At 34.9% G+C, this 18,134-nt stretch overlaps 1 pseudogene; it reads right to left on the bottom strand.

The window, feature by feature from the left end:
• The window catches only part of LOC144239179 (microtubule-associated protein RP/EB family member 1 pseudogene), a 139,916-nt pseudogene that overhangs the window by 121,102 nt on the left and 680 nt on the right, over positions 1-18,134 (bottom strand).

Raw genomic sequence — 18,134 nt, 5'->3', positions numbered from 1 at the left:
TATACTATTCATAAGATATATTTAAATGGGACATCATATTGTATATATGAGGCAGTAACTATGGCAATAGAGTCTAGACTAGACAGTCATATAATTATTATTCAATTTCCAATAGAATACAATAACTTTTACCTTATTTCCATCAATTTAAAGACACCATAGTATTTTTAATGCTCACATTTCTTCTTCTTAGAAGTGTTTTCACATTATTGTAAAAGTCAAAACTCAGACATGTTTTACTGCTACTCCATCGGAAAATAATTCAGGAATGAAAGCAGAACATATCCAGCTTTTCATCCCATAAAAGTGAGAACCACACTGTGTGTGGTGCTGGCTACCTTCACTCTTTCGTATGTCATCCAGACAGTTTGTTTGTGATGCCCAGCTTAATGGTACACACATTAAATTGACCTTGTTGGATTGGATGGCTTGTAATCTGCTGTATCTGTTTATATATCCAATTCAAAAATCTTTGCTAAATTGAGCATTAATCATGATTTTGTTGTCACATTTTTTTAAATCTACATTTATGACTTGTATAATATCCATTTGTTCAGTTATTCAGACTCTAACATGGCCATTTGGGCATTGTAAATTGTTTGCAGATTTTTTATTTTGTTCAAATCAGTATAAACTCGCATGTGGAGGGAGATATCCCTGTTGACTATACGTATGAATAGGCTCAACAGCTTAATGTAATCCTTCTAAAGATTATAAAAGTTTGCCTAGACATAAAAATTCAACAATGAGCATGTTTTGTAAACTGAAATTGATGAGAGAATAGATCTGTGTAGAGTCTAGACAATTTGTAGCTTGTGACTTGAAGTCAAATTATATTTGCCTTTTATAAAATACATTTTCTTGACTATAAATGGCAATCTACTAACAATACTCTATTCACAGATAGGATTAATGCCACCAAAGTATTGAGGAAGGAGAGGTACATGTAGTCTAATGAATTTGGGAAAATATAGCATTACCATGTACCTAAATCCTGACACCAATTCCAAGTAATATGGTAATTATATAGCAGAAACATATGCAAGAAATGTTAGCTTTAAATTTATACTGGCAAATATTTTTATACTGCTATTTAGTTCCTTCAATCAATTCTGCAATCTCTCATTAATATCTATGCCTATAAACATGCCTCTAAAATGATGGATAGAGTAAAAGTTCTTTTAAGGTGGTGTTTTATTATCTTTTCATAACTTAGCATGTTTTAAATTATGGTTAGTAACTTGGTAAATGCTTCTTATGGTTTCCTTTTCTCAAGATGTAATGTGGAATGGAGCAGTAAAAATCACTGTATTTAGGGTCAGAATATAGCACCAGCTATGGGTTTTTCAAGCCAGATGTGAAGATAATTGGATACCATTCCATCCTTGCAGATTTTGAAATGTGATAGATATTATTATACAGATAATATAAGTATTATCCCATAAGTTCTATGGGAGTAAAGAAGAGGAAACATGCAACTTATGGCTTTGAAGAAAAATTTTAAAGAGTAGGATGTATTTGAGTAAGAAGTTGCCAGATAGAGAAGGGGAGAAATAGCATTTAAATCAGAGGATACAGACACAACATTCACAAAGACATAAATAGAAATCTTGAAATTTACAAGCATTCTGACATGGCTCTATTACAGTATGTATATGTTGGTAACCATTTTGGGGTTATGGGGAGGGGAGGAAGATGAGCAGACTGCAGGAAATGAAATGGGACCATTGCAGAGAGCATTGTAACTTTATGCTCCAGATAATTATGAGCTCTTCAGGAATTCAGCAGAGGAGTGAAGTGAATGTTTTTCTTTCTGTGTAATTTTTAATTTCCAATCTATCATTGTAGATCATTCCTGGGTGGAAAGAGAATCTGTTGCAGAATCTCTAGTTAGGAGATTATGGTCATAAGCCACATGGAAGAAAATTTACAGAAGGAATAGGAATGAAAAGCAATGGACAGATTTGAGAGTAACTTTATACCCCTTTTTAAAGTTTATGTATTTATTTTGAGACAGACAGAGGCAAGCGGGAGTTGGGGAGGGGCAGAAAGAGAGAATCCCAAGCAGGCTCCATACTGAAAGCACAGAGCCTGATGCAGAGCTCGAACCCACGAACCATGAGATTATGACCTGAATTGAAATCAAGAGTCAGATGCTTAACCGACTAAGCCACTCAGGTACCCCTATATCTTTTTAAAAGTATTTCGTCTTTACTTAAACTGTAGCTAGTTAACTTTTGTTGACTCAACACAGAAAATGTTATAAGTATTTCCATTCAAATTCCTATTTTACCCCATTAAATCAAACTTTCTCATACAGCCAATGTTCACACTGTTACTTTGGGGAAAAGTCCCACTTTTTTTTTTGGTCATGCAAACTTTCTGCCTCATTATCCAAAAATGACCCATTTTGTTAAATCACTCACACATCCTCATACATCATTTTGATTCTCTTCATCATTCCACCTAGGTCAGAATTGATTTATCCTCCTTTGCTTCCATATTCCATATTGCCTATTCCTTCTATTTTAGCTTTTATTTTCTTTGCTACATTTACTATCTTAAAGGATCCTTGAGGTTAGGAACTCTGACATGTTTGACAATCTGTGACAATCTTTTATCATAAACACTTGATAAATGTTATTGAAAAGAATAATAATTGATTCATACTTAACCTATTCCATAATTTTATTTCCAAGTGATAAGATGCTGCCAAGTCATATCTGTGATACAAATAACACAGAATCCCTAGTCTATGATTTTTATTCATCTTTACTCATATCTATATACAAAAGATAAACATGCCTTTAAGTCCCATTCGTAAATGTGAGAATTCTCTCTTCTCAAATATCTTCATGTACACTCTTTCATATTTACTTTATTATAATTTTGATTATGAAGTGTTTTATTATAATATCTAACTTTCAAGTTGATTTACTGAAGTTATTGCTACTAAGAACAAACTATTGGTCATATAGAGTATTACTACATTTAAACAACATCATTTCAATGACTAAAGCAGAACACTAGAAAAAAAAGTATATACCTAGTTGTACCATAGTATATTAATAAGGCTTTGAGTATGGAGTTCTGAGAACTTACTGTAACCACACCTTGCTGATAAAGGGTACTTTAATATGAACCTTTGTTTAAAAAAATTCAAAGTCTCTAGCATGTGTCATTTATTATTTGATAAATATGATAGTTTATGCTTCAGATATATGATAATATTTTTCTCATTCATTTTAATTGTGATAGAGTGTGTTTTTCAAAAATGGCTGCTACGATATTTCAGGTCCCACTTGATCTTCTAGAATCTTGTCTCTCTTCCTTCATAGGGTGGAGTCTGTGTCCACTCCTCTTGACCTTGGGGGGGCCCCTGGGGGCAATAAGGGAGTAGATGTGATGATCGAGGTTAGTCATGGAAGTGGTAGAGCTGCCTTGCTCTCACTGTGGATACCTTCCTCTGGAACCCAGCCAACATGATGTGAGGAAGACTTGGCTGTGTGGAGAGCTCTACATAGACAGGAACTGAGGCCACATGCCCTCAGTTCTGTCTGAGCCTCCATCCAACAACTAGCACCGATTGTTAGCCATGTGAGTTTATGTCACATGGCTTAGAGATGAGGCTTCCTTCCCAAGCCTTAACCATGTTACACATTTACAACCAAAATGAAATGATTGTTGTTGCTTGAGGCCTCGCAGTATTGAGGTGTTTTTTTTTTTTTTAGTTTATTTATTTTGAGAGAGAGAGAGTATGCGTATGTGAGTGTGTGTGTGTGTGTGTGAGAGTGAGTGAGCAGTGGAGGGGCAGAGAGAGAGGGAGAGAAAGATAGACAGAGAGAGAGAGAGAGAGAGAGAGGCTGAGAGAGAGAGAATCCCAAGCAGGCTCTGCACTGTCAGCACAGAGCACAACACAACAGGTGGCTTGAAATCATGGCTGTGAGATCATGACCTGAGCCTAAACTAAGAGTCAGACACTTAACCAACTAAGCCACCCGGGTAGGTGACCCAAGGTTGTTTGGTAAGAAGCAATTGTAACCTGAGCAAAGCATTAATAAGAGCTATATCCTGCAGTATAGAGTATTTCTTTATAATGCAAACGTGACTTCTGGAGCAGTAGCTCTGCTATGTTTGGTTCGCTTCTGTCTTTTTGGTCCTTAGTACAGGGGTTGGCCCATATATATTCAGTACATAAAGTAATAATGAATTTGTAAGGAGATATATACAAATAAAAGACAATAAAGGATAATGAAAGCTTTTGAAAAACATACGCAGTCAAAAGTGTTTGCAAATTGAAATTTGTCAGAGTGTTACCCAAATTTATGTAAATGTTAGTATATGTAAGAATTAGCAAAAACCATTTTTGTACATTTAAAGCTATGAGACTCTCAGAATGTTACACATACCATTATGCCACATTCAATTCATGTTTCATTTCAGATATATATTACTCATGTTGACCCTCAACAATATTGCTAAGTTTTACCTACCAAGTTTTGATTTAGCAGTCTGTGTTTGGTTTATTTATTTTTTTACTAGTTCCTGATATATAGGAATTGATTTAAATATCTCAAAACTGTATTTTCATGTGTTCTTTCAAACATGTAATTTTGATTTAAAATGTGCTATGTTATCTTCCCCAAAGCAATGATCCTTCTGATTTCTTCACTTAAAATATAGGCAGCAAAGTAGGCGTGTCTTTCTTTCTCCTAGATGAAAAGGTCCCTGAAGACAACATCAATCCAGAGATTCAGATTCAGCCATGTGTTTTCCATCTTACTGAGTTGAAGCAAAGCATATTCTCTCTAAGCAATACATATGGCTTTGGGGAAAAAGTCCATAACTAAGAAACATGTTTTATTATTTACTCTGCATTGTGATGCACAGCTCATTCCAAGTGTGATTGACAAGAAGGAACATTAAATAGGCAGAGCACATAAAAGTCAGTGCGAGAAAAGTTATTGAGTAAAAAGTCACTGAATATGATACTATTAGCCATTTTATATTTCTGTAATGTAAAATTATCTATGATGAATCTTAGAAACCTCCCACAAAATTATTCAAATATGTTCTAAAAAATGCCAAAACCATTCCTTGAATATTGTCATTTATAGTCACTGGCTGAGTAAATTCAAAGGAAGTTCTGTAATTTAAATATTTTTTAAACTTGAATGTATTAAATTATCAGAATATTGCCCTACTGGGGCTCAGTTGGTTAAGCATCCAACTCTTGATTTTGGCTCAGGTCATGATCTCATGGTTTGTGAGTTTAAGCCCCACATCAGGCTCTGTGATGACAGTGTAGAGCCTGCTTAGGATTCTCTCCCTCCCCCTCGCCTGCTTGTTTTCTCTCTCCCTAAAAAATAAATTAATTAATATTTTAAAAAGGATATTGCCCTATTTATAGAAATGCATGTTGAACAAAAAGAAATGTTTATGAAATTATATATAATTTTATCAAAATAATATTTTGTGTTTTATTTTATTCAAGTAATTATCTAATGTGGTAAATACCTTAAAATTTGTTAAAAGACAGATCTGTCTATTTAAAACTAGAAATACTCTATGGTTAATGTGAAATTGCAGAGTTAGTCCAATTTCACTTCAAAATTATCTCCTATGAGAAATTAAAAAATAATAATAATTAAAATAACAACACCAAAACCCATCACAGAAGTATTTAGATCAACACGACTGCTCTTAATGTGTTTTCCCAAGGTGGTCTAGCAAAAAATGAAGATGAATAGCCTTGTTTTTCAAAGGCAAATGTTTAACAGCCTCATCCATACAGACACTGTATTTTACGGACACTGTATTTTAAGTTGTTGACAGAGTATTTCATATTGCATATAATACATAAGTGATAAATTTCATTTTGCAGATGTATTATATTTTGAAACTTATAAGGTGGTTCTAAAACTGACAAACACCCCAAAACATATAAAACAAAATGCTAATATCACTGAGTAAAGAATGTCAAATTTATTGCCTCTTCTGATATTTATCAGAATTTATGAATAGGAGAAAAATGTATCATAGTCTATTGCAAGAAAGTTATTATTGAGTTGAAGAGAGTTTCTATGTGATTCTGTTTTTGAAAATATAAAATACCAAATAGCTAATTGGTTAATAACTATCCAGAGTGTTAATAATTTACTGATAATAGTGCATATAATTTTACTCAAAGGTGTTCATAATCAGGATAAAAACCTATCATTCTTTCTCTGTCCAAGATATCCATTGAAACATTTAATTTTAGTTATTCTGTATTCTGAAAACTTCCTAAACTATTAAGTAATATTTAATAGAAGATATTTTGAAATCTGCCTTCTCTTATATTTTTGGATATGGCTTTTCTTGAACTTACTACTGAGGTAACAATGAATTAGTTATAGGTCCTCCTATTCAATGACATGTTGATTCCCACTTATGTTTTGTTTAAGGTGTTTCTTCTGCCCAGAAATGCCCTAAATGCAATTTCAGTTGACAAAGTTGGCTTAGTGGAGGTAGAACTCAGTTCAGGAGTGTGTTTGATGTCCCCAGGACCACTCCCACTTTCAGAGATTGGCTAGAAAGACTCATAGGAGTCAGCACATAGGTGTACTTACCACAAAGACTTATTACAGTGATGTAGTGAGGACACATGGCTGGATCATATGCAAAAGAGGCACAGTGTCTGGAGGAATTCATGTGTTGGTTTTCTTATGCTCTCTCCCTCCCATGAGGTGTCACACAGGGTGTCCTCTTCTTCCAGTAATGAAATGCAGTGATTTGTGTGCAACATTTCTGCCCAGGGAAGTCCATTAGACACCTAGTTGGGAGCAGATGATGCAGAAACCCTCTGCCTGGCTGTATGAACTCCAGACTTCCAGAAGGGAAGAAGGTATTTAGCATAAAGCTTATTATTTGCATGATCTAGGCAGAGTGAACTTTCATCAGTTAACTATGGGGGCCCAAGTTTCCAGATGCCAGCCAAGGGTCAATCGTTCAAGCAGATACTTCTATTAATGTGTTTTTTGTTTTTGTTTTTGTTTTTAATTTCTNTGCACAAAACAGCCCCCTAAGGATTCTGTCTCTTGATTTCTGTGATAGCTGCTGATCTTCAGTGACCCCATGCCTACATATCTCATAGCAGTTTCTACTTTGGAGTACCATTATCAGTATATTTAGCTTCTCTCTCATATTATACCTGATACCTTTTTACATGAAACTTGGATACACTGTATGTTAGCCAACTTTATGATAAATTATCTTAAAAAAAAAATAATGAGCTATCTGTTAGCACCCCAGTACAGCTCTTCCTGCCCATGGGTCCTGTCCCCATGCTTTAATAAAATTGCCTTTTTGCATCCCTCCCCCCCCACACACACCCTTGGAAAATACTAGGCACTTAGAAAAATCTTGTTAAAACTTAAAATAATGAATCAAGTCCCTTTTCTTTAAGGTTTAAAATCTATATAGCTCACCGCTTTTCCCAATCTCTTCTTTCCTGAACAAGGTATACCTAATATCATTAAGTAAGGCTGGGCAAAGTATGTGTTCGCATGTGAGGCGGAAAGGAAGTGGGTTGGGTTGTGGTGGACTAAGGCAGGGCTTCAGAACTGTGTGGGATACGGAAGTAGGGACAGAACAGCACAGGGTAAGAGTAGAATAGCACAAGATGCTGAAGCCCAAGTATGATGAGGAACACATCCCTGTGGGGAGGCAACCCAGATGTCGTGTCAGAGCCTCGAGGGGTGATGGGCTCAGCCAAACAGGCATAGGCCCAAGGCGGGATTTTGGATATTGGGGAAGGAAGGAGGGGTGACCACACATTGGTGGACAGCAACAGCAGTGTTCCACGGAAAGTATTGGAGGGTAAGTATAGTGAAGAGTGGCAGCCATGGGAGACCTGCTGCATAAAAGAGGATCAGTAAAATAAGTGAACATATGTAGGATGATGATTAGTACAGGACTTGCAGTGTCAGAAAGGTACTACAACTATAGAAGGGGAAACAATAAATTTGGGTTGGGAGAAACAGGATAAACTCATGGTTCTTAAGAGAGAGAGAGACAAATAGGAAAACAGAAACAGAGACAGGCATAGAAAGAAGGAAATAAAGAGAAAAAAGAAACAAAGAAATTTACATAGTATTTAAATTAGATATTTACAATTTAATAGACTACATACATGTTGCTATTCTTTGTGGTCCTAATATATGTGCATAAGAGAATTACAAATAATTTTTAAATTTTTTTTAACAAATAGTTTATTGTCAAATTAGTTTCCACATAACACTCAGTGCTCATCCCCAAAGTGCCCTCCTCCATGCCCATTCCCCCCTCCGCCCCCACATCCATCAGTCATCAGTTTTTGTCAGCATTCAAGAGTCTCTCATGGTTTGCCAACTTTTAAATGTTTTAATCAAATAGTCCACTGGTTATTTTGATGACAATATATTCCTCTGTTAGGGAGAGAGAAGCTATTAAGTAAATAGAATATGAGCACCAGTGAAAGGCATTATTGCTCCTTCTTTCTTTCAAGTTCTCAAAGGTTTTCATTTTCTCCCTTTCAAGATTAATTTATTGTATCTAAGAAAACTATAAGTGAACTTGGAGATTGGGAACAGGATACTAATGTCCAAATGTTTCATATAAAAAAAACCCCAAATTTCCAGATGATGGGGAACTGTAAACTCAGGTGTTCCAATAAACCATTCTATATCCTGCATATAAAACTTACTGCAATGTCTGTCTTAGCAAGCCAGTATGGAAGGTAGCACCTTCTTTCCCAAATGTTTCCTTGGACTTTCCTGTTTTTTATCCTCGCTCTCTCAGTCACTTGGCTCTAAATTGGTGTCACCTATATTTTCTTTCCCCCTAGACTCCCCTGTCAAATAATCAACAGATGCTACTTTTTTTTTCCTCATAAGCTGTCTTACTATGTCCATCCTTCATTTGCTTTTTTATCATACCCTTTATTTGGAGTAGACTTTTTTTCCCATCAGTTTCTTCTCTTTTAGCTTTCTCTTACACATGGCTATCATAAAATAAAGCATATTTGTTATTTCCTCTTTAAATCAGTTATAGAAATAGACAGAGTCTGAGGGAGTAGCAGCAGTGTTAGAATACCTTTTCCAACTTCTTTCCTGTATAAATTCACAATTTATTTTTCCATATAAACAATACTTGCTCACCCTAGAGTATCTCCACCTCATATCACACATTGTCCAAACTTCTCTTTCCATATTTCAGATGTTTTAAGTGTTTATATGTTATAGGGATGCCTGGGTGGCTCAGTCAGTTAAGCATCTGACTCTTAATTTTGGCTCAGGTTGTGATCTCATGGTTGTGAGATCGAGCCCTGCATCAGGCTCCGTGCTGGGCGGGAGCCTACTTAACAAAGGTTCTCTCTCTCCCTCTCCCTCTGCCATTCCTTGTTTGTCCTATGAATGAATGAATGAATGAATGAATGTTATTAAATGTTTTACACATTTAAAATGTTTCTATAATTCCATATATCCCCTTCTTACTGTGAATTCTTTGCTAGGGTAAAAAAGTTGAGCTTTCCAAATTTATTTATTCATAGTACAATTTGTGTTTCCCAAAAAGAAATGATGTAGAAAATTAGGCACATATAGACTAAAAGATCAAATGCAGTCACTTGGTAAGCATTCCAAGCATGTTACTGTTCCCAAATCTATATGCATAGGACTCTTTTTAAAGTCAGTGGGAGTTCTGGCCCACAAAGGTTTCACAGGAGAGGAGAAGAAAAAGAATTTAAACATAAATAAGTAGAACAAACCTTATTAAGCTCTCTCAATAAGTATTTACCTGAGGGACTGGAACAGCTGTAATGTAAAACCTGTTTAATAACCCTCTATTAAATAATTTTCTTTATTTAAATTAAAATCCAATGCAGGTTAAATTGTAAACAAGCAAGATTTACATAATATCAATTTCTAAAAGTGGGGTAATGCAGGGATCTTCTATTAACCAAATATTTTAAAGTATTGTATTGTTCTGCTTTTTTGTACAGTCCACTACTTTGAGTGATTTATTAAAGCCAACGACATAATTATGTATAGAAATAATGATGCAAATATACTTGTGATTCAAAGTGACTTGCTAGAGCATATCAAGCAGTTTTAAAGAAAGTAAACAAGCAAATTAATTGCCAATTTTCTCACAGAATGTGGCTTCTTAAATGATGAAAACTTTATAGACTTCAAGATTTTCAATGACCATAAACTATTTGGAGTAATTTATCTTTTTTGCCAACATTAGTAGCATGTGCAAGAATTTACTTTTTTCCAGTTTTAGAAAAAGCAGGATTTTATTTCTTTGGAACTCTTGCTGCTGCTTTCCTGTTTGGTCACAATTCCGAGTTTATGGCACTGGAATTATTTCACAGTAATTAATCTCAAAGTTATAAATATGATAATGAGTCCAAGAAGCAAATTTATATGGTCCCTCTTATCTTCCCTTTGTTTCCATTTCTAACAAATAAATAGTGTCTAAGGACAAAACACTTAGGGAAAATATTCTGAAATGAAACTCACGAGCAAGGTTGCTTTTGGATTGAAAGAGATTACCATGCTTTTTCTTATTTTCATCCCAGGTGTCAAACTCCCTGAGAGCCGTTGATCTTGAATAACTTGGGTCATGCTCATGTCCAACTTCATGCTTTGCATGTTGTAGGTGGTTGATAATAACAATGTGTTTCAAAGGGACTTTTCCCTCTAATTTGTCCCCTGCTTTGTTAGATCATAGGAACAACATGTGCATTACCATCTGTAATTTCATGAAAATTTTAACGACAAAAATATATTCTTTATATTAAAAATAACCACTCTGCTTCTTCATAATGACAGCCATGCCATGAGGCAGAAGTGAAGCTGTAACATGATGGTTAGATTTTGTGCTTTTATTTACAAAATGTGTTTAGCTGACAGAGTTCCAACCACATGGAATGTGACAGAGGCTCAGAACAGCATTGTGAGAACTTAGAAAGTCAAGTTCATTTCATTGTAGAAATATATTTAAGATGTTCTGTATATGAGGAATAAAGTCCCTGAAAATGGGTTATTTTTAATAGGAGATGTTCAAGGTCTGAAACTTAAAAAGGGGAAGATCCTTTGAAGAGGACTTTGAAAAGGACTTTGCAGTATTAATAAAGGGGAAAAGGAAGTTAAAAAAAAGTTAAGCACAGGTTGCCAACCTATCTTTTTAATAGTAGTCCAAAAAAAGACCCAGGGTCCTTGCCCTTTCCCTGATGACCACATTCTAGGAATACTGTGAGGTATTTGAGATCTCAAGTATGTTTTAAGCATTTATCTAGCCTTAACTATGCTGTGACTTTGTAATGTCCTCCATATCTTAACTAGTATGTCAGGTTTTATTTTTATTTCCCTGGGGGAACAAAATGAATTAAAAAGGGACAGCTTGTGTACTTTTTCAAAAAAATAGAGAATCCAAACCAAACCAAAATTACCTTTGGATAAAGTACATTTGCCACACTCAAAATAATATGGAACCTAGAAAGTGAAAAGAAATAAACTATATATTTCTTTGTTTACAATTTGTGATCAAATATTCTAGGGTGAAAATGTTGATTTTTTCTTAATATTTAACAGTAGAAACAAATATGTTATTTTACGAAAAAAATTTGAAGCTCCTAGAATTTAAGATTTAATGCATATAATTTCAATTACTGGATAAAAGTTATGTTCATTTCGCAAGTTGATTGATTTCTCAACGTAGGATTTTTTCCTTAATAAAGAAGATACTGTGTTTTAAAAAACATAATAAAGGGTTATTAGGAAATAGGTTGAAGTGTTTAAAAGATACAAACTTCCAGTTATGTGGTATACTTACTATGGAGATGTAATACACAGCATGATAACTATAGTTAGCAACCTTCAAATATACGGTGCTGAATTATTAAGAAAGTAGATCTTAAAAGTTCTCATCACAAGAAAAAAATGTGTCATTATGTGTAGTGATGGGCTTTAACTAAATTTATTGTAGTAATCAATTAGCAACATATACATACATCAAATCATTATTCTATATATATAAACTAATACAGTGTTATATTTCAATTATATCTAAATTTTAAAAAATAGGTAAAAATAAAATAACCTAATACAGACTTTTAGAAATAGTTGTCTTAGAGGAGGTTCTAAGAATGTAGTTAGAAATACTAAATTTGTATGAAATATATAATTGAAATATTAAAATTTGTTTATCATGCTGGGCATTTAGCATAACTGGTTCAATAATGGGGTGAATGGATGAAGTACTCCCCTTCTCCATGACCATAGACTGATTTCCTGCCCTGGCCAGAGATCTCTCAAAGATGTGCCGGGGGATGAATCTGTCTGCAGATATATCACCAGTATGGAAAACAGCAGATCAACAAAGACATCTGCTATTGCAGATATTGGTATGTTTATAGATCTAAAAGAATATGTGAGTTAGGGTCAGAAGCCCTCGGAATGAGTCAGCTTCTGCCACTTAGTTATATGAAATAATCTTGGGAAATATTTTAACCTTCTTGAATTTTGTTCCCTTTTGGATAAAATGAGAACCAATTATGATAAGTATATCAAGAAAGCATTTTTACCCAGTTATACAAATGTGGATCATTTGTCTCATTGTTAAGATAATTTGTTTTCCATTGTACATCTTGGTAGATAAATCAGCTTGGTTCTCTTTGAAGTTACAATAGTAATCTATAATGGGGAAAAAAGTTCATATTAACTATCTAATAAGAGCATCCAGACCTTTAACAAATATTTGCTTTATTTCTACTATGTGCCAAGTATGATGATAGATCCCAAGGAGATAGAGTGAAAAGACCATTGTTTTCTCTCAAAGAGGTTATAGTCTATTGGCTAAGAAAATGAAAATACGCACATCTCTTCTAAGCTATTCTGGTCTCTGATGGAGCATGTGAGATGGACATAATTTAGAAGAGGTTAGGCAGTGGTTCCTAGTGATTGGGACTCAAGCTGAGTACTTGAGAGCTCTGAGAAAGAGATGTGTGAACCAAGACCCAGAATCAAGATAAAACACACCAAATTCTGCAAACTAAAATAGTTCAATAAGAGAGGTAAGCTAATATCAAGACAGCATGAGATGAGGCTTAAAGGCCACAGGAAATTGAGATCCTTAAGGGTCTGCTGAGGACTGATTTCTAAAAAAGATGTAAGACTATCGAAAGGGATAGTGATGTGATTGTAAGTGCATTTTTTAAAAACATAGTGTCAATAAAATGCATACAGATTCCAAAGGAAGAAATAAAACTGGCCCTATCTTTAAGTGACATGATTGTTTGCTAGAAAATCTAAGAACTAATAAGGAAGTTCAACAAAATTGAAGGTACATGATCCATACACAAAAACCAATAGTATTTCTGTATTTTAAAACTGAGCATAAGGAAACCAAGATTTAAAAAAAAAACATAATACTATATAAATGCTCCAAAGAAAATGAAATACTTAGTATACATCTAATAAAACATGTATGAAATCTGTATCCTGAAAATTGCAAAGTGCTGATAAAATAAATTTTTAAAAAAAGCTAAATAGATGGAGAGACATACTGTGATCATGGATTCAAAGACTCAGAATAGTAAACATGTCCATTCCCCCCAAATTGAGTGATAGGTGTAGCAGAATATCGATTTAAACCCCAGCAGGATTTTTTGTAGACATGGATATGTGTATTCTAAAACATATATAGAAAGACAAGGACTTAGAATAGCTAAATCAGTTTTGAAAAAGAATAATAAAGTAGAAGGAATAACTTTAATTGATGTTAAGTGTTACTATACGACATCAGTAATCAAGAAAGTATGATTTTATTAAAGAGATAGACAACATCACTGGAACAAAAAATAGAGAACCTAAAAACAGAACACCAAAATATACCCAACTGATTTTTGACAAAAATGCAAAAGCAATTCAATATAAGCGGGCTAGACTTTTCAACAAATGGTGCAAAACAACTGGATATCCATCTGCCAAAAAATAAAATGGTCCTTGACCTAAGCCTCATTCCTTATACAAAGATTAACTTAAAATAAATCGTGGACTTATATTTAAAATGTAAGATACAAAACATTTAGAAAAAATAACAGGCAAAATCTTTGGGATAAAGAGGTAGGCAGAGTTATTATATTTGACACCCACACCATGATCCATAAAAGAAAGAACTGACAAATTGGACCTCATCAGAATTAAACACTTTGGCTTTGCANAAAAAAAAAAAAAAAAAAAAAAAAAAGTCCTCTGAGGAGGATGAAAAGAAGACAAGCTATAACTTGGAAAAAATATTTGCAACGGACATATCTGACAAAGGACCATTATTTAGAATATATAAAGAGCTCTCAAAAAATCAACAGTAAAAAAAAAAAAAAAAAAAACACCAACCAAAATGAATCAAATTCAATTAAAAAATGAGCAAAGATAGGAACATGTATTCTGCTGAAGAATATACAGGTGGTAAATTCGTGCATAAAGAAGTGTTCAACAAAATTAGCCATTAGGGAAATGCTAATTAAAACCACAGTGAGATGTCACAACACACTATCAGAAAGGCTAAAACAAAACAAAACAAAAGTGATAATGCCAAATGCTGAGAAGGAACCAGATAACATATAGTTTCTTGGTAGGACAGATAGCCATTCCTGAAAAGATTACTGCAGCTTCTCACAACACTAAACATATACCTACCATACAACCTACCAATTGCACTCTTGGGTATTTATCTCAAAGAAATGAAAATTTATGTTCACACAATAATCTGTACATGAATGTTCATAGTAGCTTTATTGATAAAAGACCAAAACTACAATCTGTCCAAATGCCCTTCCATGGGTGAATGCTTAATCAAAGTGAGGTACTAGTCAGCAATAAAAAACAGAATTGTTGACATATGTAACAATGTGGATGGATCTCAACTAATTCTACTGAGTAAAGTGAGACAATCTCAATAATTGATATTGCATTACTCCTTCTATGTAATATTCTTGAATTGATAACCTATAAAGGAGAAGAGATCAATGGCTGACAAGGGATAGGGAAGGGAAGAGGGCAGGAGACAGTTGTGTCTATTAAAGGGGACCCTTATCATGGAAATCTTCTATGTGTTTACTGTGATGGTGGTTGGACAAATCTGTAAGTGTGATAAAATTAGAACAAAATATAAACATGCAAAAATTAGTGTATGTAAACCTGGTGAAATCTGAATGTCAGTGGATTGCATCAATGTCAACTTCCTGGTTGTGATATTGTACTGTAATATGCAAAATGTTACCTCTAGGGGAAATAGGTTGATTGGTATAAGGAATCTCTTATTTCTCATAACTGCATGTGAATCAATAATTATCTCAAAATAATTTTTAAAAAATCACTGTAGATGGGCGCTTGGGTAGCTCAGTTGGTTAAGCATCCAACTTCGGCTCAGGTCATGACCTTGTGGTTTGTGAGTTGGAGCCCCGTGTCAGGCTCTGTGCTGACAACTCAGAGCCAGGAGCCTTCTTTGGATTCTGTGTCTGCCTCTCTGTCTGCCCCTTCCCTGCTTGTATTCTCTCTCTCTCTTTTAAAAATAAATAAAACATTTTAAAAATTTAAAATTCACTGTGGGTGCAGGATAAAGATAGATGGGTAATGAGGGTAGACTATACCATATTATTGCATTAGATGAGTGTGTGTGGTTTTGTTTTTTGGGGGGCTGGGGGAAGTAGTAAAGAACAGGACAGGGTCTGTGAATGACCACCATGTTTCTACCTTAGGCTTTATTCATCAGGAGATAAAACTGAGTAGATGAAGAAAAGAAGTGGTGAATTCAATTTTGATCTTGCTGAGTTTATTTTCCATCAAGCAAGCAGAGTATATAAAATGAGAATACAAGGAAGAACGGGAATCCCCGGGCAAGAGAACCTTAGAGAATGTTCAGCTGGATGTTGTATATATACTCTTCACATAGTCTTTCAATGCATGAATGAAGTCTAAAATATCAGAGTCACCAGTATATCACAACAAGGAAATTTTTGAACTCAGAAGCAAGAGTAAACATAGTAAAACTATCTGTGAGAATTTCAAATACAGGCTAGATGAAATAATTTGCATTTCCATGAGTCATTAAAGTAAAAAGGAATTGATACTGAGTACCATTTGTGTGTACCAAGTTCAACTTTGATGTTCAGAAGTATTATCCCATTTAATCCTCACAATAGGCCTAAAAAGTTAAGTTTTATTATCTGCAGTTTCTAAATTTATTTTTTAATGTTTACTTTTGAGAGAGAGAGTGTGATAAGAGGAGAGGCAGAGAGAGGGAGACACAGTATCCAAACCAGGCTCCAGGCTCTGAGCTGTCAGCACAAAGCCTGATGTGGGGCCCAAACCCACAAACTGTGAGATCATGACTTGAGCCCAAGTCAGATGCTTAATCAACTGAGCCACCCAGGTGCCCCTGTTATCTGCAATTTCTAAACAGAAGTTAAGTAATTTGCAAGATGAAACAGCCTATGAGTAATTTCTTGGGGGTAGAATGAGATTCTAGATGTGTTTATCTTTTTTTTTTTTTAATTTTAATGTTTATTTTTGTGAGAGAGAGAGAGAGAGAAAGGGGGTTGGGGTCGGGGGGGGGGGGGCACACAGAATCTGAAAAAGGCTACAGGCTCTGAGCTGTCAGCACAAAGCCCAGTGTGGGGCCCAAACCCATGAACCGTGAGATCGTGACCTGAAGTCGAAGTCGGACACTTAACCAACTGAGCCAGCCAGATGCCCAAGGTGTGATTACCTTCTAAGCTCACATTCTTTCTACTGTATCAAGAAGCTTGTGGAGTGTGGGGGACAGATCTTTAAGTCTTCTTAAAAATTGTAGATTTTAGGGGCACCTGGGTGTTCCAGTTGGTTAGATGTCTGACTCTTGATCTCAGCTTGGATCTTGGTCTCTAGGTCATGAGCTCAAGCCCTGGGTTGGGCTCCATGCTGGGCATGAAGACTACATTAAAAAAAAAAAAAAGTTGCAGATTTTATATTCTTGCTTATTGGGGTTTTTTGTAGAGTTATACATCTATGTTTATATTTGTAAGTGTTCAGTTTCCTTCAGTGAAGTTTTAAGGACTCCATTTAGGTTGCCTGCCCCATCTCTATGGGAGGTCATGCCAGTTTGGCATCAATTGAATATTTGTGGCTCCTCAGTCTTGAGAGACACCTGCCATGCTGGTACCTTACTGTCTGGATTAGAACGGGATTAATTTTTTAATAGTAATTGGTAAGTAGTGGCCTCCTTTTAAATTTCTAGCTAATTTTTTTTCACGTATGCAGGCTATATAGGTTTAACAAGCATCTTTCACCCCAACTAATATAAACGGATAAACAGCAGGTGTTTTCAGTTCTGTGTTTCCAAACTTTCATGGTGCATTAGCTCTGATTTTATTAACTACTAACATGGGATTCCCTAGTAAACAAGTAATGGGATTACCAGTAAACAAGTAAACAAAAAATACCTTTCCATCTCTATAACAAACAAAAACAATCCTGCACAGAAGAAGGTTTGTTTTTCTTCTTCTCTAGTGAGTTTCTGTATATTCTATTTCTTGTTAATATCTTTGCTTTGAGGTGTTCCATTTCAGATTTTTAAGGTTAACACATCATCCCTAAGATCTCTGGCTTTAAAGTCAATTCAAGACTATACATCACAGTCCACTTGCTTTACAAACTAGGAACAAAGTAAGCCTTGAAAAGGTAACTTTTAGGTAAAAATTAGACTTCTCCTCTATTGAGTATAGATGAAGCCTCACTATTTCTAAAGGCCTTTATTTAATCACTGTTACTCAGTAATTTAAATTTAACTTTCAAAAGCATTTCAACAGGAGATTCTCCACATCCTCCCATAGCCATGGAAATGCAGCCTTAAACAGGAGTAGTATATCTCTTATAAATACTAAAAAGGTGAATGGAGACGCGGAGACTGAGGATATTTTTGTGATGTGATCTTCTGTTGGGTCACTTCATTTTGATCCTTCACCTTTGCAAAGCATCTGAACCTTAGGTGTAGTTTTAACTTCTCTCCATTCCCGCCATCTAGTGGTTATAAGTGGTATAGGTTCGGTTTTAAGAACGATCCCTAATGAC

The sequence above is a fragment of the Crocuta crocuta genome, unplaced genomic scaffold (genome assembly GCF_008692635.1).
Source record: "Crocuta crocuta isolate KB4526 unplaced genomic scaffold, BGI_CrCroc_1.0 scaffold16, whole genome shotgun sequence".
NCBI lineage: Eukaryota > Metazoa > Chordata > Mammalia > Carnivora > Hyaenidae > Crocuta > Crocuta crocuta.
This window is presented reverse-complemented; position numbering and strand designations above follow the sequence as displayed.